Here is an 11,198-nt window from a genome sequence, read left to right on the forward strand (position 1 = left end):
AGCGGCGCGGATCTCAGGCAGGCGACAAGTCCTGGGCAGAAGATAATTAAAATAAAAATTATTTTTAGCTCTTTGGGCAGTTAATTATAATACTTTTTCTTTAAAGGTTACATTTATTTTGATTGCTGGATAACTGATAGTTTTATGAGACTGATGGAAATTATGCAAAGAAATGAGAGTGATTTCAAATTATTTTAAAAATGTTTTGAACAAGTAAGAATTGACTTTTTTTTAAAGAATATTTAAGGCTTCTTAATTTAATTCCTGAATGATGTCACAGAAAGCCCTATGGTGATTTTCTTCTCCAAGGTTAGGAAAGCAGTTGATATTGGAAGATTTTTTACCTGTAAAGGAAGATCTTACAGATCACAAAAAAATCTATATTGAAAGATAATAGGCAAACTGGTTATACAGGGAGAGTGCCTTGTTTTTCTTAGAAGTTCACTCTTCATTTTTCCGTCTGTATATCACAGCCTTGATCGAGGAAGGGAGTATGGGTGTCAGGTAGAGAAGGAGGAGTGAATTGAGATCAAATACAAAAAGTATGGCAATCCTCTTCTCTTAGGAGTGAACACAGAATAAGTGGAGTCTGTTTCAATTGTCAGGGAGAAGAATGTATTTTTTCATGCATTAAACCTTTTAACCTGGCATCGCTCACACTTCCAGTGAACTGGAGGGGAGTTAACAAAAAAAAGAAAAATAACAGACTGAAAAAGCCTGATCTTCCTTCCCGTATTACATGATTTGAGAGAACTTTATGAGTTTTGATCGCTTGAGGTTAGCAATCCTGCAAAATTTGCTAGTTTTGTGGCGGTATCAGCTGACCATGAAGAGCAAGGCAACAGGGAGTTACGTGTAGTCACAGAACAGCATCTTGCTTGACTTGCAAATGCAGCGGCCAGGGACTCCTCTGGTTGCCAGCGAAGCCCCTGCACATGCTCTCCGGACGTCCAGCTGGAGTGCAAAAGAAGCTCGATGCCTGCTGGTTATGTCCCAAGCTTCCTCCTGTTGAAGTCGGTGGCACCACTCCTCTACCCTTCAATAGGAACAGGAGTGAATCTTTATCATGGACCCAAAATTACACAGAGCATCAGATAAGCTGCAGGGAAGCATTTGATTATTTAATTACCCCAATAATGTTTCAACCGAAGGCTTTAATGGCACGATCAATAATTCAGCCGGATCGGTTTGTTAGTCAGTTCAGAAGGCTTTTACGTTAATCAGGGACTCCCGGAGGATGCAGCAAATCTCATTCTGAGGTGGTAATTCGGGCAACATGAATCACGTGGTCTCCGGGCCTGCAATGCTCCTCTCACAGCTTGCCTCCCATCTGATTTGTACCTGAGTCGCCACAGTTTTTGACTAGGTGAATTGGCCAGGGTCTTCCAAGTCATGGGTGCATGTAAATACGGCACCGATGACCACGCATGTACTAAAGCAAAGGCTGGTTAGGTCTTAGGGTTCAATCCCGGCACTCTTCACTCATCTCTTTCCTCCGTGGCTACACTCACGTGGAAACTTTCACTCCCTTTGGTTGTATTCTGCCCTTTTTCCCAGCATGAAGTGCCTATGTCGTGCCCTTGGACAATGGCCAGATCCCAACCCCAAGGGGCTGCACACAGTCAAGAGCAATCTTGATGTTGGACATCTGCCCATAAGCAGGTCCGATCCTGCCAGATGCAGAGCACCCTGCACCCTGTCACCTCCTAGACTCAGGCTTAAAGAAAGAAGGACTAGCCGTGCCTAAGCTGTAGCATTTCACATTCAGGCGAACGCACAGATGGATGCAAAGCCGTGGAAAAGTGCCTATGTGCAGTTTTCTCAGAAAGAAATACGCCTGCTTCCTTTCTCCTTTGCTCAATGGAATTTTATCTTTGGTTTTTGATACTTATTCATGCTCTCCTCATTAGGCTGGCTGAGGAGGGTTTCTTTCTTTCTTCTTCCTTTTTTTTTTTTTTTTTTAATGGTCATTGCCTTCTGAATTTTCCTTGTCAAATTAAATGCAGCGAGGAAAAATATATAGTCCCAGTAACAGGAGATGTTACCTGGGGAAGCTTAGATGAAATTCCATGGCTGACAGTTGTTCAAATGAACCTTCCCTACAGAAGTATAATAGCAAAGATATTCTTAATTCCCTTTACCTGCTCTTCATTATGCACGGGGGGTAGGAGGGGAATAGTTATCTTAATGTTGCATTTATTCAGCTGTGTTAACTTTACTGTGCCTGAGTAATAAAGCATTAAATCCGAGCACAACTCCTCCACTGCAAGATAATACAGTTAGGTTGAAGTTATTTAAGGGGTTTAATACAAAATGTGACAAGAGGCAAAGATTTCTCGTTGGCAATAGTCTGCTTGATTGGCTCATGTGATTCTGTTCCTTTTTCGTACACAGTAGGACTGTGTTTGCAAGGGCGAACTGGGGTGATACTGAAACCATCCCAGGCTCCTTCATTCTGCCTACAATCAGATGGGTTGCACTGGATTAGAGCAAGTGTAATCAAACATCAAAACAGCTCTGTCGGCTCTGATTGATTTTCTATCACTATCCCCCATTCCCTTTATATCCACACTGGCTCCATGCCATCTCCAAGACTGCCTCTGAAAAGTAAATTCTGTTCCAAACCTAGAAATCCAGCCATGAGGATGCTCTGGGGAGATCTTGCCTCCCCCTCTCTTGAGATCACTGTTTCCACTGTGCTGGAAGCTGGCCGGGGTGGGCATATATCGGGGGGGGGGGCAAAATGCGACCTGGGGGCCAGATGCGGCCCACCAGGCCATTGCATCCAGCCCACAGGGCCCATAAAAATTTAGAAAATTAATATTCATCTACTCCTGGTTGCATGTTATGCAGCTCTCAATTGCTTGCCAACACTCAGTAAGCGTCCCTCCGCCCAAAATAATTGCCCGTCCCTGGCATATATGAAGTGCCCTACTGCCCCCTTTATGCACATCCTATCCATAGCCCCACCAAAGCCCTTCTGGTTAATCTACTCCTAGCCCTGGACAAACTGTCCATTTGCCAGACCAGGAAGGAGGTGTTGGCTGGAGGTGACCTGGGAGACTGCAAGGCTATTTTCCATTCCCTTGTCTGTGCATAACTCCAAGCAGCAGAATGTCATTGGGTGGCATCCAACGGCTCCTTAAATGCTTTTGGGGAGCAGTGGGCACTGGCTGCAGCTATACACCCAGTGCCTTCCCTTGACAACCTGGTTATTAACCTGCAACCTACACTCCCATCCCTCTTTTGCAATCTGTTGATGCAGGAAATCACCTGTTGTGCACTTAGGGGCCCTCTTCCAGCCACTGAAGGAGGCTTGTAGTTCCTGTTCCCACTATCACTGGACATCCAATAGGACTGTTTTGGATAGTGAAGAGAGGGAACAGCTGGGTGGGGCTTATTTTTGGACAGCAGCCTTAAGAACGGTGTGGACCCAGCATAGGCACAGCTGGAAATCTTTAAATCAAGATTAGACATCCCTGTGAATCATTGTCTGTAGTTCGACCAAAAGATTTGGACCCAATTCAAGATTTTTGGGGAGAAACTTTCTGGTCCATGATGACCAAACACGTAGATCAAAATAATTTCTTCCGCCCTTAAACCCTAGCCCAACTCTCGCTCCCAGCTAGTCTAGAAACCAATGCAAAAGCACAGCAAAAGCAAGCATAAATACAACATACCTCTGCTTTAAAGTCCCTTTGCTTAGCTGGTATGGGGGGAAATGGCCTTAGCATAAAAGAGACTCGTGAAACGATGAAGCAAGAGTGCATTTAATCTCATGGTAAAACATTTAATCACAACCACCATTCAACAGGATCTGAATCTGAAGAGGGTTTGTGAATAGATTACAATGAGCCAGGCTCTGTGGCTGGGACAGTAGCATGGAGATGGAGAGGCAGATCGTAAATGATTCATGGGGGGAAGGGGACAGTACAAAACATCTTTGCTTCCCCATCGGTTGCGACACACCATTAAACATGCTTTGATTGTTTTCTTAACAAGAGCTGGCAAGGGAAGCACAATATGTTAATTAGGATGGCAACTCAACATTAAAAGGCATAAGGGATATGCACTATAAAACCTGGCTCTGAGTTACAGGTATAGTACACCTGTGGGACCAGAACCTACCATCATGAGAGACAGTTCTGAATTACAGATAACAGCTAATAGCACTGTATAAAGGAAAGCCTGTGGCCAACCTTGCAGTAAAGCCAGCTTTTTCAACAATAGCCTTGTTGGCTGCTTTCTAATTTGTGCTGACAGGTACGTGTGGTGGACTTACTTCTGGAGCGTGGCACAAAAGGCCAAGAAAAGTTCCCTAAAGGAATCAGATGTCAGAGAAGCATCAGCTGTCAGTCCTAACATTGGACCTATTTTTTCCAGGTCCAAGGCTCTATCCCCAAATCCTAGCTGGAGTTTACATTGAATAGCAGTGTCCAGCTCTTAACTAGGACTTTCCATCAGTAGGTTACACAGTGCTTTGGGCAGGAGGGCAGGATCAGGATCCCCATCATACATCTAACGATATGTAACATGCCCAAGGTCTTCCAGCAGGCCACTGCCTGAGTATCCAGTTCTCCCGAGTCTCAGCCCTGTGCTTAAATTTCCATTCTCAAAGAAGAGGATAAGCAGTTTCTACACTGCAAAATGTCACTGACTGGAACAAGGATTAATTTCCTGAGCTATCAACAGAGCTCCAAACTAGAGGATGCATCCTCAGGGCCTACCACAAGGTAGCAATTATTTATAAATATATATTGAATTATGTTAATTGTGTGATATCACAGTATTTGAGCACCTTTGGGTTGAGTCAACACAGAATATGGTATTAATTTACGGAGGCTCCCAATAGCCTTGTGTAGTACAACAGCATGATGACCCGTGCTTTGCATGCATAGACATTACACCTTGAGACTTCATGGCTCTCAGTCCTGAATCCATCCTGCACCCAGAGAAATCATCTGGGGGTTTTACCATTGAACTCGGTAGGTGCATCTACATGAGACATTTACTGAAGAGTTGCCTAATTGGATCCACAATAAAATGTCACTGGCTACACATGTGGTGCTATTAAGATGGAATCAACTAATTAACTCTGCCGTAGGATAGTAGTGCCATACGCAAGTACCATCCTACGGTGCAGATACTTACTCCTCCACAATGCATGCATAGATGCTAACAGGGTTGACTGGGGCACACAGGTGATTCAGTGTGGAGGCTGCTTGCTGGCTAGCCACTCACCGAAGCACCGCCAGGCCCCAGCCAACCCTCCACAGCATGTTGAGCCAGGTTGGAGCAGCCCCAGGCTGGCAGGCTGACCCCCAGGGCTGCCTGTCAGCTGGGGCTGCCCTGCTCCAGCGAAACATGCTGCAGCCCTGGGCACATGTGTGAACGGCATGCCTGGGAACAATAAACTCCAGGGCAAACTGTGCCAGAGTTTATTCAATCACCTTAATAGCATATGTAGAGGTGCCCAGTGGGTGCAAGTTTTGGCCTGCTGTGCATTGGACCGTTCTGCTTTCCTTGTTGCATTTTTTAGTGCTTCTTTGAAATTCTTTTCTTTTTGTTTTTAACATTGCTGCTTCCTTTGGCTTTGATTTTGCATTGAAGGTATTTGCATATAATTATGTTTAAATCATACTGGTTCATCCCATTATTCTAATCTGGGGAGGGGAGGTAGTTTATGAGAATGAAGGTGCTTCCTAAACAGCACTATTGTTATTTTACTTGGATACATTTTTCTCTCAGTTAGAATGGCTTTCCCCTCTTTTTCACTCCTGCTATATTTCATGGTATTTGAAAGCTTTTTTTTTTTTTTTCCTTCTATCCTCTAGTTAAAAGCTAAGTCATCAATAATTTTAGATGAAATGTATTTGCTATAACACTCCGGGATAACATGGTTTGAATGTTCTGATTGATTTACGTCTATAAAAAGCAAACTGCATCAGCCATGTGTCTGCAAAATCCTTTGTTTTCTTTAAAGGTCTGAGTCCTGTCCCTCATTAGTCTCCCAAGCTTTTCTTTTGGTACCTGTTGTGTTTCACACATTTTTATAAGCTGTCTGCCTCTAATAAATGAAATTATACTTCAGCTGTAAAGTGTTCCCATAAGCAATCAAAGAAATGTTGCCTTGTAGTCTCTGAGCATAAGCATCATCAGTACCATTGTCACATCATCAAGATGTAATACAGGCTGGTTATTAGTTTTATGTTACCCTGACAGCTTAGGTGGTGGAATATAACTAAAAGCCAAATGCCATAGGAATCACAAAATTGAAAAATCAGCACATACCCATCTGAGAAGCCCAGCACTCAATATTATACCTGGTTATTAGAAAAAAGGGCAGCTTTCCCCAGTGGAAAGCCAAAGTGACTCCACGCAAGTGTTGGAAATGGACATGGAACAAATTCAAACTAGAAATAAGATGCAATGTTTACCAGTGAGGGGACGCAACCATTGGTGCAACTTACCCAGTGACGTGGTGGATTTTCTATCACTTGAAGTCTGGATGTTTCCATCACTTCTGTCAACACTAGATGTCCCTCTAAATGTTCCACAACTTTCCTAAACCGGGGGGGGGGGGGGGGCCATTTCCCCCATTCTTATAGCAAACACATTTACGCAGAAGGCCAGAATAAATTATGCCCTCACTTGATCTACGCTGTATCTGAGCCAAAAGGAGGACATATCAGAGCTCACAGCTGATAAGAAAAGGACTATGCTTGATCTGAGCCAAGACCACAAGAATAAGTTAGTACATGCCACCTGAATAAGATATATGGTAGGTCCCATTGTGCTCAGTCCCCCTCAGTCCTGACTCTTTTTCAAGTCATGGTGAGCCACTACCCTGTATACATTTCAACTTTGTCTTCACTCCCACTGCTGAGCTGTACCTTTCTTTCCCATTTCTAGCGAGTCTTGTTTTTAACCAGTCTTAATTGTCTGGCAAACATCACTGAACAGGGCCCCAGATAGCTTACCTAGAATCCCTCTGTCACCCCCCCCCAGCCTATCACATATGATTAGTGTGGCCAGACCCTCCATGAGGTGGAGCTGGACCAGGTTGCCCTGTGCCTGACCTGCGCATCAATTTTTGGAGGATCCCAGGACTCATGACCAGAACATCCAGTTCCAGTCATGAGCGAGGGACTAATTAGCAAATGGATCCTTTGTTAGGGGTATCTGGAGTACACACATATACCGAGCAGTGCTGACCTGTGGGGTCATTATGGCTCGTAATGCTGTTGTCTCTGGTAGGGTCCAGCCCAATGAACTATATGGTAAATTATAGGCCTTTTGGCTTTGGAGTAATACCTATATAGTTAATACTATATAAAAGCAGGTCCAGCAGTGCTGCTTAAAAGTGTGTTTATGGAATATGTGTGCTAAAACTTGCAGCAGTTTCAAAGGAAATAAACAGTATCAATTCCAGATGAACTAGGTCTGTGGGTACCTGTATTAATTTCCTTATATGCAAATTACTACAGGCATGTTTATTTCCAGGTTAGTGTTTTCAAATTTGCTTCTCGCTTTCATATGCTCAGGAAAAGCAGAGGCTGAGAGTAAGGAAGGGGCTGGAGGGAAAAGAAGCTGGGGGCAGAAGCCAGAGGGCAAGGGGGCTACCTGACTGCCCAGATTTATTTTCTCTGATGTAGCACTGGGAGGGGGGCAAATTCAAGGCAATCCTCTAATCATTAGATTTTATGCCTGGAAAATTATAACAAATTTATAAATTTTCCATATGTAGAACCTAATTATTGGGGTGTCATCTTAGAATCAGGATCTTCTTATATTCAAGTAAAAATGGTACTAAGATAAGGAGCTTATTAGGAATCCAAAAAGGTTAGACACGTGTATGCATAACGCATATAGCTAGTATTGTAAGAAAATAAATGAGCCCTCATGGTTTGGGGCATATTTCAGCCTCTAACTCTTGGCCAGAAGCTACCTGGGGGCATGTGACATGCTACCCTACGTTTATCTACAGTAAGATTTTCTTAAACCTTCTTCTGAAGGAACTGGTGAGGCATTCTTGGAGACAAGATAATGAGAGAGAAAGATTGACTCTATAGCTCTGGGGATTCAAATCCCTGATCTAAATCAGGAACATTGGGGACTTGAACCATAATTTTTCAGAGACATGATGTTGGCCACACTAGTCTCGCATGTGCTGTAAGCTCCAAACCTGGCCTGATATACTGTGTAGGCTCAGGGGGACCTTTGTCTTTTTGAACTTTATCACAACACTCTTCAGACAAGTGGTCACCCCCACCAAATTGCTTACCTTCAATGAAGAGGCCCAATCATGAATGCCTAGTGTTTCTGGGAGATGACCAACCTAAAGAGCTTACCACATAAAGACACAAAACAACAAACAGTGGAGGGAAAATAGTAGTGCGGAGAGTGACTTACCTAAGCTCATGCAACAGGTCAATGCCAGAAATAAAACCTGGCTCTCTTTTCTACAGCAGTCATAAGCACCACAGCAGATGGCATAGATGCACATCAGCATCCAAATGATGTTTTTGTCTTGGTCCAAATTCATTGTTGTCCTTGGTTACCTGGAACAAGACAGTTCCTGTTTCTGGGGAGATCATTTTTGCCTTTTCCTGCTTCTGAGGTTACAAATAAATGCCCCAAAATCTGTTTCCCCCATTCGATCTTTGTTCACATTTTATCGCTGAAATTAACTTTTCCTTCTGTTTTGGGGGTTAAAATTCTGTGGAAATTGCAAGATGATAAGGACGTATATCCAGAAGGCGGAAGATCAAATTCCACCAACTCTATCTTACCCACTGTTGCTTTTCCCAGAGAGCCACAGAACCACAGACAGTGCTGTTTATTTACAGGTATGTATATAAAAAAGTAGTTATAAATAATTTTTTCCCTTCTACCTTGAAATATATTTGCGAACATACAAGCAAGATCCTATTCTGAAACAGGAAATTGTGCTCATTGTTCCAGAACATATAATAGCAAAGGCAAGCAGGAACTGTTTTATTGCAGCAATAATAGTTCTGGTTGTCCAAAGGGGAGAAAATCATTTTCATAATCTACAGGGTTGCAGAAGGATATAAATCTCCATGGCTTTCACTCTCTGAGGGCCTACTTTGTGTAGTATCTTCTACGTTCCATTGGGAACTCATCACTTGACTCCTTCAATCGGAGCATTTAGAAATTTGACAAGAGGCCCCGATGCAAGAGCAGCTGTGGATTAGGTGCCCTATTCCTAATCCAACTGAATTCTGCATCAAGACTCCTACTACAGGAGTAAATTCATGGACCATGCACTGCCATCACTCTGTGCATGGGGGAAGCTCCCATTGTCATCTGCTGGGGTTGTGGGCAAAGTCTGAGGCAAACTGTGCCCTTGTCCTTTGAAGTTAATTTCCAACAAGAAGACAATCTACAGAGAGCAAGGAGGTGTGGGCCATATTCCAACTTTTCCCATTTTCACCTTGCCCCAAAACTTTCTTGATGACCAACATTTTCCAAAGAGTGTATCCACATGGGAAGCAAGCAAAGACCCCAACAGGGCACCAACCACAGCTATTACTCAGTTTCAAACATTTGGACCTTTCCCTCACTCTGATTGAGGTTCCCAATTTAGGAGAAATAATCCTTTACCATGTCTTGAGATGGACTCAGCACCTATGTACATCCATGGAAAGACCTCTGGTGTGGAGGGGATGACTTGGATAAGGCCATTTGTGTGCCTTGATTCACTTCCCTTCTCAAGAACATTTATATCTTAAAACGAAGGCGAAACATCATGCAATGTACTATGTAATGGCCCCTTCTCCAAAATACTATGAATAATAAAGTGACTTGTAAAGCAGAGATTTAAAAAAAGTAATTATTAAAATAAAACATTTCCCAAGTCAAGCATTATTTTTTTTTTTCCAGTAAAAATAGGGTACTGGTGAGATTTGGAGATTTTTTTTTTCTTGATAGGCCAAAGCATTTGGTAAAATTGGAAATGTCCTCACAGAAATGTCTATCTTGTTAAAAATGCATTTTTTTCCTCGAAAAAAAAGGTCCAATGAAAAGATTTTGAGCAGCTTTACTAATACACAAGCTGACTTCCCAACTACTACTAAAGGGCATTTCTGTATACATACCATGTCCCTCAGCATACACACAGTTAATTGGGTGCACAATAATTCATCTGACAAGTTTTATGTGTGTTTAGGCAAATTTTGTGGTTGCTGTCTTGAGGGAAAAAACACACATAAATGATCACTCAAAACAGCAAGAGAACTTGGCTTTGGAAGTCACTAAACTTTGGGAACAGGAACTTTTTGCATCTAGCGGAGGATGATTTAAGTGGAAAAAAATGATTTTCTTCTTGTTTTTTCAGTCCACTCACCTAGAGACACTCTAGGGAAGAAAGGAAAGCGAAGCATGTTACAATCTGTAGAAATCAGAAGACAATGGAAAAATCTGTTTTTAAGCATTTTTTGGGGTGGGAACAAATTGCCATGGCAACCTTCTAAACGGATATGTCTTCAAGGAAATCATGCTGTTCTCTTGAAAAGGGAGATGCATAATACAACAAGCACTTGAAAGTTATCTTTGAAAGGCATATGTACGAGAAAATCAGAAATATTTTATAAATTCAAACTCATGAAACATTCATACCGTCACACTAATGTTTCACACCACGAGGATTCTGCTAAGGCAGGAGCTGAATAACCTTGTGGGGTTTGTGCATGTCTAGACAGGCGTTTGTGGTCTGATTGAGCTGCACTGTCAACTTTCTTCCTGAGGTTCAAAACCTCTATAGGAAGCCCCATGCAGTTAACATACTGTGGCCTGGCTAGGTGTTAAAACAATGAACCCTTTTCTAAAATAGCGTCTTTCTTTTTCTAATGTAAATGGGTGCATTCAGGATTTTGTAGAGGGTGTCCGGGAGCGGTGACCAGTGCAGCAGGGTGGCTGCATCCCCTCCCAGATCCCCACCTCTTCCCACACACCAGATCATGCAACAGGACAGCAGCTAGAGACCTTTCTCCCTGTGCTCTCCCTCCACATTCAGCAGCATGTCCCATCCTCACCTCCCCTGCCGGCTGCTGCCACTGTCTCCAGCTGCCAGGGGGGCAGGAGGAGCTCCAGAACTGCTCCTGCTCTGCTCTGAGCTGTGCAGGGAGGCAGGCTCCGTTGGGGGCAGAGACAGTGGCAATGGCAGGGGGGGGGCC

Source organism: Alligator sinensis, unplaced genomic scaffold (assembly GCF_000455745.1).
Source record: "Alligator sinensis unplaced genomic scaffold, ASM45574v1 scaffold268_1, whole genome shotgun sequence".
NCBI lineage: Eukaryota > Metazoa > Chordata > Crocodylia > Alligatoridae > Alligator > Alligator sinensis.